This window comes from Mustela erminea, chromosome 3 (genome assembly GCF_009829155.1).
Source record: "Mustela erminea isolate mMusErm1 chromosome 3, mMusErm1.Pri, whole genome shotgun sequence".
NCBI classification, from domain to species: domain Eukaryota; kingdom Metazoa; phylum Chordata; class Mammalia; order Carnivora; family Mustelidae; genus Mustela; species Mustela erminea.
This window is the reverse complement of record NC_045616.1, coordinates 2,842,540-2,857,023: the sequence shown is the minus strand read 5'-3', so window position 1 is coordinate 2,857,023 and position 14,484 is coordinate 2,842,540. Positions and strand designations below refer to the sequence as shown.

General features: G+C 36.7%; 1 pseudogene; it reads right to left on the bottom strand.

Annotated features, from left to right (window-relative positions):
* Positions 1-1,960: 1,960 nt before the first annotated feature.
* Positions 1,961-6,573, bottom strand: LOC116585745 (annotated as a pseudogene).
* Between the last annotated feature and the right edge of the window lie 7,911 nt (positions 6,574-14,484).

The following is a 14,484-nucleotide window of genomic DNA, read 5'->3' as shown; positions in this document are numbered from 1 at the left end:
TCATTCTTTCTGATGGAAGCATAATACTCCACCATATATGTGGATCATGTCTTCTTTATCCATTCACCTGTCGAAGGGATCTTGACTCTTTCCACAGTTTGGTGATTGCGGGCATTGCTGCTATGACTTTTGATATATCTACAAATTGAATATTACTCAGCAATAAAAAATCAGCTATTTCCTTTCACCACTCATTTCTAATATTGTACTGGAAGTTTTTGATAATTCAGCAAATCCAGCAAAGGAAATAAAATGTATAATTACTGGGAAGGAAGAAGCAAAACTGTTTATGTTTACAGATTATATTATCATCTATGTGGTAAATCTAAATGAATCAACAAAAATTGAATTTAAAAAGTGATTATAGCAAGATTACTGGATACCAAATCAATACACAAGACCAAATGCTTTCCTATCTATTATCAATAAACAAGTGGAATTTGGAATTAAGAATAATACCATTTTATTTTATTTTTTAAACAATACCTTTTCAATAAGCATCCCTCAAAATGAATACTTAGGTATAAATCTAATAAAGTATGTATAGGGACTATATAAGTAAAAGTACAAAAGTATGATGAAAAAAATAAAAATAAGGGATGTCTGGGTGGCATAGTTGGTTAGTGGCCCAACTCTTGGTTTCAGTTTAGGTTGTGATTTCAGGGTCAAGTTACTAAGTGCAGGCTTTGCACTTAGTGTGGAGTCTACTTGATAAAGTCTTCTCTCTTCCTTTCCCTCTTCCCCTCCCACTCATGTGTGTGCTCTCTCCCTCCCTTTTTTTCTCACTCTCCTACTGTAAAATAGATAAATCTTTAAAAAATAATTAAATAAATGGACACATATTTCATGTTCATGGATAGAAAGACTAAATAATATCATGATGTCTGTCCTTTCCCACTTAATCTTTAGATTTAGCAAGTCAAATTTGGTCCCAACAAAATAGTTTGTATATTTTGTGTATATTTTACATATACAGCAATGTCATTCAAAAGATTGTACAGAGAGGTAAAAAGATCCAGTATAGCCAACACAACATTGAAAGAAAAACAAATAAGCAAATGAACAAACAAACAAAAACAAAGTCACCTGTCTTCTAGACTTACTATATAGCTGTGGTGAACAAGACAGTGTGGTATTAGTAAAAGAGTAGAAAAATAGATCAATGGAATGGAAAAGGAACCGAGAAAGAGACCCCTATGTGACCTGATCTTAGACAAAGGAGCAAAGGCAATACAATGATGTAAACATAATTTCTTGAAAACAAATAACTGTAAAACAACTAAGAATCCACATGGAAAAAAAAAACACAAAACAATTACAAAGAATAACCAAATTTTGCATAAACTTGGTACTCTTCATAAAATTAACTCAAAAATGGATCATAACAATAAACCTAAAATTAAAAAAAAACTAAAAAAAGAAAAAAAAAACTTCCAGAAGATAACAACGTATGAGAAAACGTCTATAGCATTGACATTTTAGATACAATAAAGCCATAATTCATTAAAGGAAAAATATATAGATAGATAGATAAGCTGGCTTCAATAAAATTAAAACTTCTGTTCTACAAAGGTCATCAAAAGAATTAGAATGTAAGTCACCGAATGATCAAAAACACTTTCAAAAGAGATATCTAATTAAGGGTAGCCTGTACCATGATTTGTCTGCCTATTACTCACTGTACAGGGTACAGATACTAAGAATCCTTCTTAGTACCCTGGTATGTGATGTTTTATTCCACTGCTTGCCCAATCCCATTTTGGCTTCTGAATGGTTGCTGAATTTTAATTGTAGAAATAGGGACACATTCTGTTGCCATGATGCCAGCATTACTGGAAAACATCCTTTGATTTAGTGAATTTTGTGGTTATTAGGTAATCACTCTTATGATACCTAATCATAAAAATGTTGTTTCTTATAATTATCTTGTAAATTACAATATGTGTAGGATATCATAACCTCAGTTTTCAAACTCAGAGAGTCTTGGATTCTTCCTTCTATCAACATAAATTATTAGTATTGGGACTTCCATCATCAATCATGACCTTGTTTGGGAAATAAATTATATCATTAACTTATAGAAAAAAAATAAGTTTGGGCTCTTGGGTGGCTCAGTTGGTTAAGCAACTGCCTTCAGCTTAGGCATGATCCTGGAGTCCTGGGATCCAGTTCTGCATTGGGCTCCCAGCTCCACAGGGAGTCTGCTTCTCCCCTGTCATGCTCTCTCTCACTCACTCTCAAATAAATAAAAATTTTTTAAAAAAGAAAAACAATTCTTGGATATTTAATTTTTAACTTTTTTTTCCCACTGTGTTTTATCAGTGTTCTGCACAAGCCATATTAATTTATTATTTTACAGATATAGAGTGTATGTTCAAACAAGTGTGTGTGTGGTGTGTGTGTGTGTGTGTGTGTGTTTGGGAACATCTCCCATTATCACCTTTGCTCTCAGAAGAAAAATTACTCATTAAAAGTTGGAGTTCCAGTAATGAATCCCCAGAAGATTTCCTAGTAGTAGAAGACATGGACAATAGAACAATTTACCCTATTTCAGAGTCGTCAGTTATTAGCTACTTTCATACATGGAGTTATAATCTATGTTACAAAGTGATGATGTCAACAGCCAGAAACTATCCTACAGGCAGTACACTGCAACAGAAAGGAAACTCACCTCAAACATAGAAAGATAGAGATTTAAGTAGTCTCAGAGTAAGAAATAGTGACAAAAATTATGAAGGTAGTTCCCAAATATATTTGTGGCACATTGGTTTAAAGAAACAGAACAAAATGGTTTGTAAATTTAATGTTTTGGGTGTTAATAGGTACTTGATTTTCTAAGAACTTATTATAATTCTATGCACAATGTCCTGTAATTCTCTCAATAAGGGATCAGAAATATTTTCATTTTTGTTTTTAAATTATGTATGCAGAAAATGAGGTTCCAGTGACATTCAGTTGTAGTATCAGAGTGCTAATCTGGAACTTTTTTTTTTTTTAATAGTCATGCTTGCCACATAAATAGAAAATCAAAGGCATGATATTTGGGATAAGAAAGGTAGACATTATATGAAATGAGGAATTTGCCATTTAAAAATAGTAAGATAAGGAAAGCCATCAGTTGAATATAATTTTTTTTATTTTCTTACTATGCATACATAATCCTTTTTATAGTTTAATTTCAACTGGTCCCAAAAAAAAGCATAAAATACAACACTTAGGGAATAAAAATAGCTTTGCCTGTGTCACCTGCATGGCTCAATTGGTTCATCTTCAGACTCTTGGTTTCTGCTCAGGTCATGATCTCAGGACCATGGCACCACGCCCCCTGTGGTGCTCTTTGCAACAACCCAGAGTGAGCTTAAAATTGTCTCCTTCTCCAGGTGTCTGGGTGGCTCAGTGGGTTAAACCTCTGCCTTTGGCTCAGGTCATGATCTCAGCATCCTGGGATTGAGCCCTGTGTTGTGCTCTCTGCACAGCCGAGAGCCTACTTCCCCATCTCCCTCTGCCTGCCTCTGTCTACTTGTTATTTCTCTCTCTGTCAAATAAGTAAATAATCTTAAAAAGATTCTATCCTTCTCTCTCCACCCCTCCCCAATTGCTTGTATGATCAAATAGATAAATAAATAAATCTTAAAGCAAAAAATAAATAAATAAATGCACATTTCCCCCAAATTTAGGTTGCCAATCTGACACATAACATCATATTTTAGTGTACAATTATTTAAAACATGACATTTATTTCAACAAATAAAGACCACAAGGGATCTTGATGTTAAGAGAAGAAAAAGAAAAATGCTGGGGTGCCGGAATAACTGACTGTTGGTTTGGGCTCAGGTCATGATCTCAGAGTCCCGAGATAGAGATAGATTGAATAAGACTCTCTCTCCTCTGCCCCACCACCACTCTCACACTTTCTCTGTTTCTCAATTAAATAAATAAATTCTTCTAAAAATGTTAAGACTTGCTCTGTTTATTAAATTAATAAAATGCATATATGCTTTGAGGACAGTGTAGAGTTCAACAAAGATACGATGAATTATTTTCACTGTTTCTCCCCCCCCACCGTGCTACAACTTCATTTAGTTTCCCTTTTTGACATGTACACCTGGTGGATTTTCTCTATTATTCATGACTCAGCACAAGTAAGCCTTATAAAGAAGGCTTGCTTTTTTAAATTTAAATTTGATTTTATTTTTTCAGTGTTCCAAGATTCATTGTTAATGCACCACACCCAGTGCTCCAAGCAATATGTGCCCTCCTTAAAATTCACCACCAGGATCACCCATTCTCCCATTACCCTCCCCTCCAAAACCCTCAGCTTGTTTCTGAGTCTACAGTCTCTCATGTTTCCACTCCCTGATTTCCACAAACTCACTTCTCCTCTCCAAATCCCAGTGTCCTCTGTGTTATTCCTTATGCTCTATTCTCCTGTGCTGTAGTTAGAAGTCAGTGTGTCCTGTTTATTTTATTTATTTATTTATTTATTTATTTATTTATATTTTCTTTATTTGAGAGAGAGAGAGAGTCAGGGAACACAAGCAGAGGGAATGTGAGAGGTAGAAGCAGGCTCTCTGCTGAGCATAGAGCGCAATGCTGGGCTCGATCCCAGGACCCTGTGATCATGACCTGAGCCAAAGGCAGATACTTAAGGACTGAGCCACCCAGGCACCCCCAGTGTGTACTGTTTAGTGAATAAGATGATGATATTTCTATGGATAGCCAATGTTCTCTGTACAGTTTAAATAAATTACTTAATGACCCTCAAGAAACATGTGAGAAAATAAAATACAACTTACAATAAAAGAGATAAGTTTTAAGGCCTTGCATCAAAGGAATAGAATTTACAGCAAGGTAAGATGGTTTTCAAGAAAGGATTGATGTAGAAAGTGGCAATTGACTTGAGCTTTGCAACACTCATATAAAACACATTTCTGAGAAATGGATTACTTGTGAAATATCACATGTTTGAGGGGCTGTAGTGATGTATTCAGAACACTAGAATTGGACAGATGTGTCAGGAATCAGTTTACAGCAGAGTTGAATCATAAATTATAATTTCATAGATTGAGTAAAGGGTAAAGAGTATGCTATGACATTTGATCAGTAAGGAAAAATGTGTACAAATATCACATAGAAATTATAAAATATAGAGTCTGTGTGAAATTATGGGATTCAAAAACCTACCTCGAAATTTCAACTCCACTTTTTTCATAAGTTATACTTACATGTATTTTTTAATAAAGAACTTATATGTAGCAATATTTCATAAAATAATATAATCTGTTGGGGCCTCTGGGGGTTCAGTCCTTTAGCATCTACCTTAGGTCATTATCACAGCATCCTGGGATTGAGTCCCACATCAGACTCTCTGCTTAGCAGGGAGCCTGATCCCCGCCCCCTCTGCCTGCTTGTGATCTCTGTCAAATAAATAAATAAAATCTTTAAAAAAAGAATATAATCTGTTAACATTATTCACTAAAAGGAGGGTCACAAAAGGGTGTCAGTAGTGAATGAAATTGTATATTTGCAACAATTCTGATATAGTTGTAGTTAATTAAGTTACTAATGTCAGTTTTTAGACAGTCCATTAAAGTATAAGATTCTGTCTACTGGCATCTCAAGATAGTATCATTTGCCTTTGGGACACTGACAATCTTCCTAAGACTCTCTTCAAGGCTCCAGCCACCTCCTTGTTCCTCAGACTGTAGATTAATGGGTTCAAAGCAGGATTGATTACAGCATAAAATAAGGAGATTAATTTATCACCCTCAGCTGAATATAGAGTTTTAGGCTTCATGTACATGAATATGCCTGTCCCATAATAAATGGTCACCACAGTCAGGTGAGAGCTACAGACAGAGAAAACCTTTTTCCTACCCTCTGCTGAATGCATCTTCATCAAAGCAAACAGTATGCCAGAGGTAGGAGAGAGTAATAAGAAGGAAGGGGAACAAGAGGGTACCAGATGCACCTATCACCATCAGGGTTTCTTGCAGGGATGTATCAGCACAGAACATATGAAGAAGAACAGGTGATTCACAAAAAATATGGTCAACAATGTAAAGGCTACACAAGAGAAGTATGGTGAAGTAGAGGGGCACCACTGAGGCAAAGAAATTGATGGTCCATGCCCCTACAGCAAGCTGCATGCACACAAACCAGTTCATGATGAGCAGGTATCGTAGAGGGTAATAAACGACCACATAATGGTCCAGAGCCATGATGGCCAGAATAATGCACTCAGCTGCTCCCATTAACAGGGAGATGTAGGTCTGGGAAAGGCAGAGTTCATATGAGATAATTTTCTTGGGAGCAAGGAGGTTGAAGAGCATCTTGGGTACCACAGTTTTGGTGTAAAATATGTTGAGAAAGGCCAAGTGGCAGAGGAAAACATACATGGGTGTCCGGAGACAGGGATCAATTACCACCAAGATGATAATAGCTGTGTTTCCAAAGAGATTGACAAGGTAGACCCCAGAGAAGAGAAGGAATAGAGGGATCTCAGCCTGAGGATGATTAGAAAATTTCACCAAGGACCAACTCAATGATGAAGCTGGAATTTTCCTGAGCCATGTTGGGTGCCAGTGATAAGCTAATGATACAAGCAGGAGAAGAATAATGTTCTTTAGGGACATAGAATCATAGTCAAATATCAAAGAAATAATGCTTCTTTAACATTAAAATGCTATTAAGGAGATTGTATTTAGTAACTTCCCAGACCAAATTTTTTTTCATTTTTTTGAAAACTTTCTTTAAATGAAATTTGAAAAACATAATCACATATACTAGAATAAAATAGATTTCGATTTGGGTGCCTGGGTGGCTCAGTGGGTTAAGCTGCTGCCTTCGGCTCAGGTCATTATCTCAGGGTCCTGGGATCGAGTCCCGCATAAGGCTCTCTGCTCATCAGGGAGCCTGCTTCCTCCTCTCTCTCTCTGCCTGCCTCTCTGCCTACTTGTGATCTCTCTCTGTCAAATAAATAAATAAAATCTTAAATAAATAAATAAATGAATAAATAAAAAATTTCGATTTGATTTTTTTTCAGAGAAAAACAAATTCCAATTTTAATTCCAAAATATGTATAAACACACACAAATGTACATATGCACATATTGATTAAATTTGCAATATCAATATGTGGCAGAGATGGATGTAGAACTTGGATAATTCTGATAATCTGATTGTCATCCCCATATTTGCCACTTCTCATGTTTCTATTTAGAAGTGTGAGTCTCATTAGGATGCACACATTTGTTCATTCATCAAGATATGTTGTGTAGCTTTGATATTTAGAGAGTTTAGTTACATATTAGTTTAGACTTATTTGTGATCTGATCTCTACCACCAACTCACAAATATAGGCATGAGGAATAAGCTCTTCCATTTATATTAATCTTCACTAGTTTATTTTTTTTTTACTAGTTTATATTTTTAAAGCAATGAATCTCAGGCAGGAATAAAAACTTTATGCCTCTGATAATGGGCTATCCATTCTCCTCCAAAAAAATGTGTACACAAATTATTCTTTTTTCTTTAACATACTCATTTTCCCTCTTCTCAGGGAAGAGGGAAGAGACCATGTATAAATATAGAACATGTGCCACACCAGCTCACACCCAATCCCCACTTTGTTTTCATGTATTCCCCTTGCTTTCTCCAGGTTGTGTTTTTAAATGTGGGAATGTATAACCTAAAAATTATTCATCATATAATAAAGTAAATTCATTCATGTGAAGCCAGTTCGTCTTGACGTATAGTAAGGACAGTACTAATGACATAACAGCATATCTAAAAGTTGTATTTTCTATTTTGGGCAGTGTTATAAATGTTTTATTTGGATTATTTCATCTGCACTATGAGATGACCTTCTGGGATGGGTTTTAGGTTCATCCTCATTTTGTAATGAAAAAAAATAATACTGTGCTGCAAATAATATACAAGTATACATAACTAGTTAGGGTTGATGACACTGAGCCAAAGCAAGGGGACATGATTTTGATTCACACTCTTAATCCATAGCTTTCTTGATTATCAGCCATTTATACAACTTAGATTAACAGAGATCACAGCAAAATAACTGCATCATTACTATTGATTCTTCTGTCACATCACTCTTAAGAATTATGGGCACTTGTTCACAAATACAAGCAATGACATTTCTAGAAATGGCAATATCATATAGCTTTCATCCCTTCCTCAGGATCAAAAGCAACAATAATAAATATGTATTCACATGCTTACAGAAGGAAGAAAAATCAGAAAGACTTGTCCAAAATCTAGGAAGAAAATTACTGTTTGGAGATTAGAGTCTGCCCTGACATCTAGTTAAAGACATTTCATAAAGAAGATAATGTGAGCCATCAAAGAGAATGAATAAAAAATGCATAAATATCTATTTCTTAATTAGTCCATTCACCTATATGTCCTTATTCAGGATTGGCTTGATGTCCTACTTCACCAGTCGCTGCGCAAACTTCACTAAAGAGAGGACTGTGCCATGGCTCATGCTGGAGTCAGTGATGTCTGGGCTCCATTTTTTCTGCCTCATATTGGAACCATCTTTGCTGACTGCTTCTTCCTTTGAAGTGCAGTAGGGGTTTGGGTGAGATGATGTAGAAATAAGTGGAACTCCTTGTGTATCATATAGAATTCAAAGGATTTCACACATCTCTGTATTTTAAGATGTCAACAACAACAACAAAAAAATTAAGTTCCCAGTCACTAGAGAGCCTTGTTAGCTTTAAGTATATGTGCTGGGTGCGGGGAAGGGTGAGGAAGGGAGAGAAAAACACAATTAGGTGCAGCTCAAATGAGGAAAACTCAACTTTTCAATTCCAGTGTGTATGTCTATGTCACTTTTAATTCTCTTTTTGTCTATGTATATTTTAAGTATATGAAACAAACCTAATATTTTATAGACTATTTTCATGAGCTGGATTGCTCACCTATATTTACTCTATAAGTTTGGTATCTTGACCATACCTGAAATAATGGCATACTCTGGTGTTTGTAAGCAGGATGACAGACACAGTGCTGGGCAAGCTTTAGGAAACTGAGGTAAAAATTAATAGATATTTAGTATTCATGGATGAGAAATACATAAACCTGCAGATAAAATGTTTGAATAGGATTAAGTTTAAATTTCTTAGAAACTGTCAGATGGTTTTCCAAAATAGCTGTACCATTTTACATTCTCAGCAGCAATAAATGAGAATGGTGTCTGTTGTTCCACATCCTCATCAGCAATAGGTATTTTTAGGGTATTTTTTTGTGTTGTTGTTGTTGTCGTTTGTTTATTTTGTTTGGATCTTACCCATTCTAAAAGAGCTGCAGGACAGTGGTTTTGATTTCCATTTACATAGCAATCATAGATGTTAAGCATCTTCTGTTTATTTATTTATTTACTTATTTTAGATTTTATTTATTTATTTGACAGAGACAGAGATCACAAGTAGGCAGAGAGGCAGGCAGAGAGAGAGGAGAAAGCAGGCTCCCTGCTGAGCAGAGATCCCTATTGGGAGCTTGATCCCAGGACCCTGGGATTATGACCTGAGACAAAGGCAGAGGCTTTAACACACTGAGCCACCCAGGTGCCCCTTCTTTAATTTTTTAAAGATTTTATTTGTTTATTTGACAGAGAGAGAAAGAGAAAGGAAAATAAATAAGGGGAGGGGCAGAAGAAGAGGGAGAAGCAGGCTACCTGCTGAACAAAAAGTATGATGCAAAACTTGATCCTAGGACCCTGGGTCATGAACTGAGCTGAAAGCAGACATCAAGCATATTTTCTTTTATTTTTTTAAAAGATTTTATTTATTTATTTGACAGAGAGAAATCACAAGTAGACGGAGAGGCAGGCAGAGAGAGAGAGAGGGAAGCAGCCTCCCCGCTGAGCAGAGAGCCCGATGCGGGACTCGATCCCAGGACCCTGAGATCATGACTTGAGCCGAAGGCAGTGGCTTAACCCACTGAGCCACCCAGGCGCCCCAAGCATCTTTTCTTATACTCATTTTCCACCTCCAAAAATTCTCTGACAGGTCCACTCATATATTTTACAGATTTTAATTTAATTTAATTTAATTTTCTGTTTTCTTTTTGCTGAAATGTAGGAGTTCTTTGTGTGTTTGGGTATAAACTTATTCAATACATGGTTTGCAATTATTTTTTTCCAGTCACTGTCTTGGTTTTGCATTCTCTTAATAATATATTTTGCACAGCAATAGTTTTTAATTTTAATAAAATCCATCTTTAAACATTTTCCTTTCATGTATCATTCTTTCAATGATTTTCCTAAAAAAAAGTCATAATTTTTAAAATATCATTTAATCTTTTTTTCTCTAGAAGTTCTATAATGTTGCACTTTATTTATTTATTTTTATTTATTTTTTTGTTTGCTTTAAGTACTTTTAGAAAGATGTAAATTGAGTGCCCAGAATTTTATTGCATATGTATATTTAATCACTTCACTTCAGTACATTTTGTTGAAAGGAATAACCTTCCTCCATTGAGTTGCCATTAAGCCATTGTTAACAATTAGCTAACTGTAACATACAGGTAGGTGTATATTACTGGGCTCTCTATTCTGTTTTAGTGGCCTATATGCTTTTACTTTACCAATGCCAGACCATCTTCTGTCATTGTAGAAAGTAGAATGTAGAATTCTGTTGCTTTATAGTGTCTTGAAATCAGTTTGTTCAAATCATCCAGGGTTTTGTTTTTGTTTTTGCTTTTGTTTTTGCTTTTTGTTTGTTTGTGTGTTTGCTTTTTAAGATCCTATCCATTCACCTGACAGAGATCACAAGCAGGCAGAGAGGCAGCCAGAGAGAGAAGGAAGCAGGCTCCCCACTGAGCAGAGAGCCTGATGTGAGGGCTCTATCCCAGGACCCTGAGATCATGACCTGAGCTGAAGGCAGAGGCTTAACCCACTGAGTTACCCAGGTGCCCCATCCCCTATATTTTTAAATTCTAACTTTTCAAGGCTGGTATTTAGGAGAGCAAATGAAGGTTGCATACTGATCTTGTACTCTGCAACCCTGATAATCTTTTAATAACATCAGAGTTCTGAGATGAGCTAAGAATCAGATGTCTAGTTGGTCCACTAAGGCTATAGTGCAAACTGGAAAACAAACAAACAAGCAAAAACAACAACAACAACAACAAAAATACTTTATTCATTTACTGAAATAGTTTTAGCCAAAGGCAAGAAAGGAGATATCAGCTGTCCCAGTGTTCATTTTTTTCCCATGGAATGGCACTTGATGAAGGTCATATGGATGGATCAGGGTAGGAGGAGTCATCTCACTGCTAAAGTACCTACCATTTTGGGGAACATGATCAAAAAGACATGGATATCAATTGACTTGTGAGTGAGTTAGACCTGAATAGCTAGAGGCTCTTTTCTCCCTGCCCCATCCTTGGAATGTGGATTTCATTTGCTTTGTGGCTCCCACAGACTGTTCCAAAGACACAAACTTGAGATATGATATGATGTTGGAAACATTTACATTGTTTATGTGACTGAGCCAAGTTAAGGTCTCTTTCTAAGGTTTAAAATTAATAAAGTGGGGAAAGGGATCCATTCATCTTGCTGCAACTTAAGCCAAGCTTCAGTTGTTATGTTCCCTTTGTTATTATTAAAACAATCACTTACCAACCTGGAGTGTCCTGCCTCTTTTTTAGAGGAGCCCATTTCAGATTATAACAAGATAGCTTCCAAGAGGGTTGTGAACATACTCTCCCTCTGAACTAAAGGCTTTCTTTTTCCATGAGCTTGAATTCAAGGTGAAGCCTGTGTGAAGGGTTAGGAGCTGTAAGGGACTAAATGATGAATCACATTGGAGAGAGGGGTCTGTGAGAGCTCCTAATGAGTAGGTGTCTCAGAGGTACCTGAGAAAGAATTTAGCCATGGATTTTATTAAGAGGCCTCTGATTGAAGACACCTGTGCTAGGAACATGGATATTTATAAGAGTATGGTGGCTGGAGGGCCAGAGTATTAACTCAAACTTCCTCCGTATTCTTCAGTGCACTGGCTATGCACTGAGTCTGGAGAAGGGAAGGCAGTTTTTTCTTATAAGATCCACTAGGCAAAGCATTTGTAATACCATACAGCTGGGCTTGCAAGGGCACAAATAGAATTTTGGCCTGGAGTCAAATCTGTTAACCTTAATTTACCTGCTTAGTTTCTTGGGCTCAAATGAGATACAGGTTAACTCAACCTTGTGGCAAATAGTTTTGTCTTTGGAGAGCTGTGAAAAAAACTGGGTGATTAGTCTGAGGCCACAGAGAGAGGAAAGTCATAATCAAGTCCACCCCAAGCAGTATTCTAAGGCTGACCTGGAGAATTGAATTGCACCATGAGCTCCAATCATCACCAAGTCAAGGAAAAAACACCTCATAATAAATCTTTCCTTTAGAGAACCTGAAGGCTTATTTTATAAGCCATGCAATAGACTGCTCTATTTTGTCATTTCATTGATCCAAGTGCAGCAGAAGGTGTTGGCAATTGTACAGACAGGTCTTGGCTATCCACAAGGAAGTCAAGGACTACGTGGTTATTCAAAAATCCTGGTACCCTATGACCCTGAAATTGCATTACTGGGTATTTACCCTAAAGATACTGACATAGTGAAAAGAAGGGCCATCTGTGCCCCAATGTTCATAGCAGCAATGACCACAATCACCAAACTGTGGAAAGAGCCAAGATGCCCTTAAACAGATGAATGGATAAAGAAGATATGGTCCATATATAAATGGAGTATTACACCTCCATCAGAAAGGATGAATACCCAACTTTTGTATCAACATGGACAGGACTGAAGGAGATTATGCTGAGTGAAATAAGTCAAACAGAGAGAGTCAATTATCATATGGTTTCAATTACTTGTGGAGCATAAGGAATAACATAGAGGACATTAGACATTAGGAGAAGGATAGAAGTGAGTTGGGGGAAATCAGAGGGGGAGAGGAACCATGAGAGACTGTGGACTCTGAGAAACAAACTGAGGGTTTTGGAGGGGAGGTGGTGGGGGGGTGTAGGATGAACCTGGTGGTGTATATTAAGGAGCATATACTGTATGGAGCACTGGGTGTGGTGCATTAACAATGAATCTAGGAATGCTGAAAAAATAAAATTAAATTTAAAAAAATCATGGGACCAAAGAATTAAATCTCACTCTTTTTGCCTCCAAAATTGGAGGCAAACTGTTATTAATAACTTCAGCAAGAATCAGGGACAAGTTTTATATAAACTTTTTGAACTGAAGGACCCTGATAGTGAGAATAGTTCCCTGGATCAATATAGTTGATCAGAGAGTCAGTAATGCCACCGGGCTTTTCCTTCATTTATCAACATCTGCCTGGTTTTGGAGTTCCTGCCTTACTTTTCTTTGTGTGACAGTCTCTCCTGGAGAGAGACTATTTTGATTATTTGGAAATTTCTTATTAATGACCCATTTGAGCACGTTACATTTGTAGGGAAATTGAAGATGGAGGGAGGTCTGGCCTTTAAAAAGTGAAATAATATCCGAAGGGGCCATTCACAGTGCCATGTGTAATAATCCTTGACTACCACAGGGATCAACTGATCACAAGTTCTGCCAATGGGGAGATCCCGTAAGTGGAACTGAAGAGTCTATGTAGGACAGAAACAAGAATGGGGGTAGAGAAGCCTGCCACTATCAAAGTCAAAATAACCCGGAAGTTTTTCATTTCTTTCCCATACATTCTGATTGTCCCCATCTTCGACAGGAGTGAGCTGGTACCTAGTAGAGTTTGTTTGGTTGGTTTTTGTTTTGCTTTGTTTTGTTATTTTGTTCCTGCAGTATATGAGTTCAGCTGTGGAACTCAGGGTCCAGATTAATAAATGAGGAACATAACAGAATGTTCCATATTTAGAGAAATGTTGGTTCATAATATACACTGACACAGCAGTCATTTTTATGTATGGAGTTGGACAATAAATGAAATACCCGTTATTTTGCCAAGTTCTGGGAGGGGGAATTGCCTGTGACATGTATACCTGTTAAGTTTGTGAGGTGGGAGTCACACAGACTACTCTATGAGGTGGGAGTCACACAGACTACTCTAATGTCCCTTCTCTCTCTATGGGAGAGAGAAGGGACATTAGATCTGCATGTCTAATTCAACCATAACTGCACTCACTGAAGATGAAGATGAAGGTATTCTATCTGTTGGGGACTTGTCCTAATCAACTGAGACAGGGGCAGTTTTTCCTGTACCATGAGTAAGAAAGCACTTTAATGGGGCCCAGTGTGAAGAACACAAAATTTCACATATGGATCCTCTTGAGGCTCAATAACATTTTCTATTCTAGATATTGATAGCCATCTCAAGGGGTTATCCAGACAAAGAAGGAAGGCCACCTTAAGGAAACTTTTGAATTAGAGACTGCGATTTCTTTCTTCCTTCCTTCCTTTCTTTCTTTCTTTCTTTCTTTCTTTCTTTCTTTCTTTATTTCTTCTTTCTGT